Source organism: Rhinolophus sinicus, chromosome 12 (assembly GCF_057876585.1).
Source record: "Rhinolophus sinicus isolate RSI-liver-muscle chromosome 12, RSI-T2T, whole genome shotgun sequence".
Classification (NCBI taxonomy): Eukaryota; Metazoa; Chordata; class Mammalia; order Chiroptera; family Rhinolophidae; genus Rhinolophus; species Rhinolophus sinicus.
The window spans coordinates 30915152-30923601 of record NC_142512.1 but is presented as its reverse complement, the minus strand read 5'-3'; the positions used below and the strand labels follow the sequence as shown (position 1 = coordinate 30923601).

The window sequence follows — 8450 nt, the reverse complement described above, 5'->3', positions numbered from 1 at the left end:
GCATAAGGAATCTGATAGCTTCTGTGATGGCCCTGAAAGAAACACTACCTCTTCAAGTGTGGGGCTGAGATTCTGAAAACCAAACAAAGTCTGTTCCTACAGAATGTGGGGAGTTAATAGTAGGTTATATCTTCATGAGCAGCCCCTTCTGGCCTAAGACTGAAATAGGCTTCCTCGGGCAGAGGCACTGCACACTTTCCCTGTGGTTCAGCGTGGGAGACAGCATCCTGTGTGCCCTTGGACAATAACACGAGAGGCCGGATTGGATTCCCCTGGACTCCCTCAGTGCTGCCTCTGCTGGGTATCCTTTGCTGGAAACAGTTTAGCTGTGAGTATAACTAGTCACTGAGTCTTGTGAGTCCTTTGGGCATTGGTTTACGACACAAATTGAGTTTGTTAGAAGTCAGGGTATTGGTTGGCACAGAATGCAAGTGTGAAGCTTAGGATGGGTCATATGGGCAGATTCCAAAGAAGTTAGGGACCTCTAACCTTTTTTGCCCCTAGAGGCAGCCCTTCCATCCCTGCCTGAGGAGGTGAATCTCTTGTCCTAAGATCCTGGAACCAATTCCCAGACTTGCCCAGGGCCCCTCTTCCTTTTACATGACATTCTCTCAACCCACACCCATGCCTTCATGGGGCATTCCCTATGATGGTTGACTGAGGAAGAACAGTCTCAGGCTTGATTTACAGATAGTTCTGTATGGTCTGCATGCATCGCCTGAAAGTGGAGAGCGACAGCACTAAAGCCCCTCTCAGAGCCCTGCAAGGTGGTGGGGAAGAAGAATCCTCCCAGTGGACAGAACTTGGAGCAGCGCACACTTTCGTTCATTTTGCCTGGAAGGAGAGATGGCCAGAAGGAAAGGGGAGGGTGGCATGCCCTGAGGGCATGGAAGCTCCAAGCTTCTCCCAAAGCTTGCCTTATACATCTCTTCCTTCCATTTAACTGGTCCCGAGTTGTGTGCTTTATAATTGTTTAAAAAAAAAACAAATTCTGCTGAGTAAATTTGAAGATCTAATTGGCTTTATTAAGTGATTCATGAATCAGGCTGCTTCCCATCTAGCAAAAGAAAAGAAAGGATTGTTTCAGTCTGGGACATCTTTTTGGGTTAAGGGAACTGCAGGGGTTTATTATGCAGATTACTAGCTAATCAGGAGGTTTCAGATGTACTGTGTAAAGGACATATTCTTGGGAGAGGTTGAATACTGCAATTAAGTTTTGGTTTGCTGTTGTTGGGACAAAATGACTCCATTCAGGTCTGTTATTTATTTATTTTTTTAACATAGTAAAGCAGTCATAGTAAAGCACTTTTCCTGAGTGAGTTGCTCTACTTAATTATCGAATCTTGGAGGGGTTGTAGTAGCAACCCCAGAATTTGTAGCCAAGTTGGACAGAAGTGTGGGTACCCTGGCCACCCCATTCAGGATTAGTGTCTGAAGGGAGGGCAGTCTTGTGGGATTAAGCCCTTAAACCTGTGGGGTCTGATGCTACCTCTGGGTAGTTACAGTCAGAATTGAATTGACTTGTAGGACACCTAGTTGGTGCTAGAGTCACAGAAGTGGTTGTTGGTGTGGAAAACCCACACATTTGGTATCAGAAGTACTGTGAGTATTAACAGCTCTTTTGGTGTCAGAAAATGTGGGGTTTGCTCATGGCCCTTGTCCACTGAAACGTGGTTTGGGAAGATTAAGAATGAAAGGGTGGGACATAAGGAACCTTTGATTCCTGGGTGGCCATGTGGTCGCCCAGGGTATGGAGAAGAAGCTGTGCAAGCTAAGTTATTACCGGTAAAAATTGGCAACTCCCAGGGAGTTGGTTTACTGAATGCAAATGAAATGCAAACGATAAGAAAGGCGCAAAATACACAATGCCTTGGTTATTGTTATCTGTAATAGCTAAAATGAAATTAAAAGAGTTCTGGGTCAGACTTTGATGCTGAACCAAGCTCAGATTTCTATCAGTCTGAGCTTCAACCACTGGCCTCAAAGCTGTCCCCAAGAGGAAGGATTATGTGGGGACAACAGAGAGTAACTCTAATACCTCTGGTCACTAAGAAGGTGGTCCACGTTGGGGAAGGGCAAAACCAAGGAACGTGAAACCAGTGGGTACAGTGTGAAGGGTCTGTCTCATTTTGTGGATTGGTGTTATCAGTTTCCTGAAGAACCTTTACTAAAACAGACTGTGAACGTGACTAATGTAGGTGCAGTGTCTTTGGTTTTGAATGCTACAGAGCAGAAAAGCGTGTTTGGGTTGATGTAGGACCCACAACTCACTATGGAACACTCACAGGTGACTACTGTTCAAGAGAGAACCACAGGCTCCAAATGGAGTCACTTGTGCTAAAGCCCCTGACACTGAACCTAGACTTAATACCTGACCTAATTGCAGTTTCAACCTTCTTCAGGAATGTAATCCTTGTCAGTCTGTAATTTTCTGTCACTACCAATGAGGTCATCTGTCAAGGAGGCCCTCTCCTTCACGCAAAGGAAGCTAAGGTAACCTGCCTGATAAGACACCCCCCCTCCCTTCCCCTAAGGGAAGGTAGCCTTGGCTGAAACAATCTTTTCTTTTGCTAATAATTTCCTTGTCCTGCCCAGTTTCTGCCTATAAAAGCCTTCCACGTTGTACAGCTTTTCTGGAGCACCTCTCTACTTGCTAAACAGGATGCTGCTTGATTCATGAAGCACTCAAGAAAGACAATGAGATCTTCAAATTTACTTGGTTGAATTATTTCTTTAACAGCTGTACAAGGTCCAGACACCTGGCCAGTTATTCCCAAGTAAACAACCAGGCTGATGGATTAAATGAAAGCCACTGTAAGGGCTGTTTATCTGAGAAGGGGGACTGTCTGACTCCCTATAAGTACCAAGTGAACACCCCACATGAAGCAACCAATGTGCCCCATAAGCAAGTCATGTAGGACTGGCTTTGTGATAACCGGGATAGTCATCCACTGAATATGCCTGTTACCCAGGTCATGACCGATGCTGTGATTGGGGGTGGGTGGGGCTCTTCCATGGGTACCCTATGTAAACGAGTACTGCTGCAAAACCAGCAATAATCCCAGAAGCCTTAATTGCATTTGCTGTCTCAGCTTCCCCTCGTGGGTTTTATAGATGCTGACAAAAACATGAGATTAATTATAACAGGAGAATGAGGAAAGGCAGGATGGAGTGGGTCAAGGCACTCATCTTAGCAGGACGGAAACCTTTAGAAATGAGATCAATCAGAAATCTGACCTAGAATAACTTGGGGCAATAGCTAGGCAGTTCACCAAGATAAAGAGGGTTAAAGTAACCAGACTAGCCCCAAGTTGGAGTCACTCATGCAGCAAACCAAAACTTACACTAAGTTTCTAGGCTGGGTTCTCCCAGAAAAGGAAGGCCTAGGTCAATGAGTGCTTGTCTGCTCAGTCTAAGTGACCTGACCCAACTCGAACACTTACCTTTGCTCAATACAAGGAAAGTAACGCTACCTTAACCAATCAGCAGATGCCCAGAATAGCTTCCTTGTTCCTGCTCCCTTCTGCCTATAAAACCTCTGTGGAGCTCCTATATATCTGCTAGATTGGATGCTCCCCAATCCATGGACCTCTGAATAAAGCCAATAAGATCTTTAAAATTTGCTCAGTTGAATTTTGTTCTTTAACAAGACTGACAAAACGGCCAGGGTCTCTAGGTTCATCCCCTTGCTGAGGACCCAACATCTTATGTACTTGAGTGGGTAAAATGATCAGGAAGTGAAAAAGAGTTTCTGGGACTCCTTCACATGGGAGTCCCACACACTGTGGTTCCGTGTTTCCCCGAAAATAAGACCTAGCTGGACCATCAGCTCTGACGCATCTTTTGGAGCAAAAATTAATATAAGACCCATCTTATTTTACTATAAGACCCATTCTTATAGTATAATATAATATAATACCAGGTATAATTTAATAAATATAATACCGGGTCTTACATTAATTTTTGCTCCAAAAGACGCATTAGAGCTGATGGTCCAGCTAGGTCTTTTTTGGGGGGAAACATAGTATTACAGTATGATTACTACAGCAGTATTGCTAACGATAAAAATTACACTTCTATCAGCTCACCTAATTATCTTTTTTTTTGTGATGAGAACAATTAAGACCGAGTCTCTTAGCAACTTTGAAGTTTATAATGCAGTACTGTTGACTATATTCACGACGCTGTGCACTAGATTTCCAGAACTTATTTATCTACTGGTTGCAAGTTCGTATCCTAAAACATCTCTCCAACCCCCAGCTCCTGGTAACCACCATTCTACTGTTCTTATTTGAGTTCAGCTTTTTCAGGTTCCACATACAAGTGATATCCTACAGTTCTTGTCTATCTCTGTCTGACTTATCTCACTTAGCTTGATGCCCTCAAAGTCCATCCATGTTGTTGCAAATGGCTAGATTTCCTTCTTTCTCACAGCTGAATAATATTCCACTGTGTGTGTGTGTGTGTGTGTGTGTGTGTGTGTGTGTGTAAATTTTCTTTCTATTGGGTTCTTAAATTTGTCCAGGGTTCCATGTACCCAGTTAAAGATTCTTCCCTGACTGCTCGCTAGGAACGGCCACCTCTGACCAATGAGAGGTAAGGAGAAGTAGCTGAACAGGAGTTCCAAGAAACTTTATACAAAGGGATAGATTAGACGTGTGTGCATTTTTGTCGTTCTCCCATCTTCCTGCTTTGACCATGAACTTGAGACTAGAGGCAGAGCATCTATCTTGTTACCTAAGGCAAGAAGAGTGTGAGAATGAAAGCTGTATGTGAGGATGGTGGAGAGAAAAAGTGGAGGGTCCCTAGGACCTTGATGACATTGTAGAGCTGCTGTGCCAGCCCCAGATCATGTATTTTTAGTCTTACTAAAAAAATAAGCTCCCATTTGGTCATGCTAGTACACTTACTATTTCCATTATATGTAGTCAAATGCAATCATGATAGCGGTGGCTGAACCCAAGGGCTTTAATGAAATTACCGAGACAGAGTCCAGACTGTGAGAAGACAGAAGGACCTAGGAAGACTCCTATAGGAACTTGTAACAAGTAATGGCCAGGTAGAGGAGGCCCACTGCAAGGGACTTGGAGAAGAAGGAAGAAATCTGACACCAGTGTTTAGAAAGAAGTACTTGGAAGTCTCTCCAAGACCAGGAAGCAGAAGGGTTCCTGGATTCCATCCTGGCTCAGGTAGCCTTCGGCAAGTGGCTTCACTTACCTGTGCCTCAACTTCCTCGTTTGTAAAATGGGGATAATAATAGGGTTTTGACGATTAAATGTGAAGCAATACAGTTAGCCTTCAGCCGGCATTATCTGCTATTATTGTTCATCGTTCTGCAGAAAAAGAAAATGTTGTTTGGTTTGTAAAGGCTACTCCCCTGGGAAACCTGAAAGTAGTGTTGTCCTCCAGGGGATTAGCAGACATTAGTCATCAGACAGGCCTAATGAAAGACAATTCTCTCTGGGGTGTCTCAGGGTTCCTCCTCCAAGTCCACCTGGCTGGTCCTGTAGTTGTGCACCGGCAAAAAGTTTTCCATTCTAAGAAGCATTTAGACGTGTTTGTTGAATCCTCTCCATGTGTAAGAACTATGTTAGGTGATGGTGGTATATAAAGATGCATGCAATATAGGGTGTGCACATTTGTGTGTGTGTGTGTGTGAGAGAGAGAGAGACAGACAGACAGAGACAGACAGAGACAGACAGACAGAGAGAGAGAGAGAGAAGGAGAGAGAGACAGAGAGACAGAGAGAGTTAGTTGGTTCTCTGGGCACCAAAAGTAACTGCTACCCTCTTGTTTCTGCTGGGCTTGAATCAGGGCGGATGTAAACCTGAGGAGGCCTGAGAATGAAGCTAACTTGGCAAAAGGCAGAGCCAAACGATGGAGAGAAATAGAGCCCCAGTGCAATGACATGTTTGAGCCCTGGGTCAAATAATATCTGAGGGAAGAAGTATTCTCCAACTTTACATTTCCAGCACCCAATAAATTGCTTAAACCAGTTTGAGTTAGATTTTCCCTCCCATGTAGCTGAGACAGCCCTAAATGATGCAAGTGATAACTAAGAAACCAGGGTCCTTGAGCATTTTGAAGAGAGGAGCCACCATTCCACTTTTCCACCATTTGAAGATAAAGTTTAATCTTAAGCCAGCTGTGCTGTGGATTTCCTTCCATGTATAGCCACACCTAATTCTAACTAAATACAGTGTGGCTTTAGAAACTAAGAATGGCATTGTTATGTCTTTTTCACAAACCCAGAGAAACTGAGAATTACTGCCATGGGGAAGTGTTTCAAATGTACTTTGAGACCGTGTCATTAGGTTTGGCTTCTTAATTATTCCTGATCCTAACACAAAATACAACTTTAGTGTCAGGAGCAGGAAATTCCAAGTAAAACTCTAGGATTCATGACATCCAACTTCCAGTTTAGTTGCCTCAAGTGTACAGGAAAAGAAGGGAGTTGGGGCAGGTTCAAGTTCTCCCAGTTTATCTTGTTTCCACAGTTTACCATCCCTACTGCTAGAACTATTAAAAGGCTTTCTTGAGACAATTGCAAACAAAATAAAGTGGCATTTGGCATCTCCCTGGGAACACATTTAACTCTGCTCTTAGAAGAATAACCTGTTTTAAATTGCTAAAGCTCAAGTCAAGCCCTGAGAAAGAAACCACTGAGAAAATATTGTAAAATAAAAACGCCAATCTAAAAAGGAAACACAAAATGCCAAGTCAAAAGAAAGTAGTGTTAGAATATACTTTGGTTACAATAAATCAAATCTGGGGAAAACACAGATGTTTTTGGGCTCAGATCTACAATACGTTAGCATTGGGGATTCATTTTTTTGTTCCTCAGAAAAAGTGGTCATTTCAGAGGGGCAGTGAAGGGAATGCAATATTTTGCTGTGATGTTTACAAGCAATGCTGGCAGTTGGTCTTTCCTGCCATTAGAATTTATCAGCAGTCAACATCTGGGTCAGACTCAAAAGCAAAAAGCTGATTCCAGGTAACTTTCTCCAGAATTAAATAGCGTCATTAATGATGTAGCTTAATTTGAAGACCTTTGATGTACAGAACTCCCCCTGGACCAGATCTCTCCTCTCACCACCTTCTCTGCCAAACCGTGTGTGATGGCACTGATCAGTTTCTCCAGCATCCTCCCTTTCCCCTTAACTCACCCTGGTTTAAAGCTTCAGGTGCTTGCATAGTCATCTTCAAGGGAGCTGAAGAGTGGCCATCCAATTGGTGATGACACATGGCAAGATGTTAATCCAGGCCAGCTTCATCTTGCCGGTCTGCACATCTCTGGACTACTCTAGTCGATGTTCACCTGGGCAGACCAAACAAAGGTGAGTGTTGTTTTAGGCAAAGCCTAACAGAGGTAGCACATCTGTTTCAAAAATAATAATATTATCATAGGGCCGGCCTGGTGGCTCAGGTGGTTGGAGCGCTGTGCTCCTTATGCTGAGGTTGCTGGTTCGATTCCCATATGGGCCAGTGAGCTGCGCCCTCTACAGCTAAGATTGGGAACAACAGCTCTTCCTGGAGCTGGGCTGCCGTGAGCAGCCAGAGGTTGGCGCCGGCGGCTGTATGCTGCTGTATGCTGCTGTATGCTGCTGTATGCTGCTGTATGCTGCTGTATGCTGCTGTATGCTGCTGTATGCTGCTGTATGCTACTGTATGCTGCTGTATGCTGCTGTGTGCTGCCATGAGCTACTGTGTGCTGCCATGGGCTACCGTGTGCTGCCAGGAGTGGCCGGCAGCCAGCATGAGTGGCCGGCAGCTGGCAAGAGCTGCCGTGAACAGCCGACTGACGACTGGCTCCCGACTGCCTCATTCTGGGGAGTGCAAGACTCAATCCCAGCATGAGTCAGGGAGCTGTGTCCTACACAACTAGACTGAGAAACAATGGCTTGAACCGGAGTTGGGGGATGGGGGGAGGCGAAAGAAGGGGGGGAATCATAGAGTGCATCCCACAGCCAATGTAACTAAAAAGAAACTTGCAATCATCCCTCAGCCATTCTATTATTATAAAAAACAATTAACCGTCAGCAGATCACATTATCCGTTTTTGTATGGATTTTTAGGAGGTTTCTGATGTTTTTCAGAATAACTATTTCACCTTTAGGGTAAAGGAGATGATCGTAGAACTCAGCAATGAAATCTATATTATATACTCATGGGGGGGGGGGAAGTCCTGTGTTTAACTTTAATCGGTGACAGGTTTTAACATTATATTCTAGTAACAGTTCATTATTACCTTGTGCTTTGTCTTTTAAAAGCCTGCTGCCACAGCACCCAGAAGGTTGCCTTTGTTCTTGGCTCACTTTCCCTTTAAGGGTTGTTAGGGTTTCAGCTGGTAAAGTTCCAAGTGCCCTCTGGACTAATTGGCACGAAGTCAGAATTTTCCAATTTGGAAGAGAAAGAGGCTGTTCTCCAGGGAAGGCTCTTCAAGGTAATTG

The 8450-nt window shown here is 44.2% G+C and overlaps 1 long non-coding RNA gene across 2 annotated transcripts in view; it reads right to left on the bottom strand.

The window, feature by feature from the left end:
- The window catches only part of LOC148756508 (uncharacterized), a 41319-nt gene that overhangs the window by 7188 nt on the left and 25681 nt on the right, over nucleotides 1–8450 (bottom strand). The window contains exons 4-5 of one of the 2 annotated variants that reach the window (XR_016022879.1): nucleotides 7167–7318; nucleotides 5218–5333 (exon numbers count right to left, since the gene is read on the bottom strand). This is a non-coding gene — a long non-coding RNA (uncharacterized LOC148756508). The remainder of the gene's footprint in view (nucleotides 1–5217; nucleotides 5334–7166; nucleotides 7319–8450) is intronic. The other variant, XR_016022880.1, reaches the window with a different exon arrangement.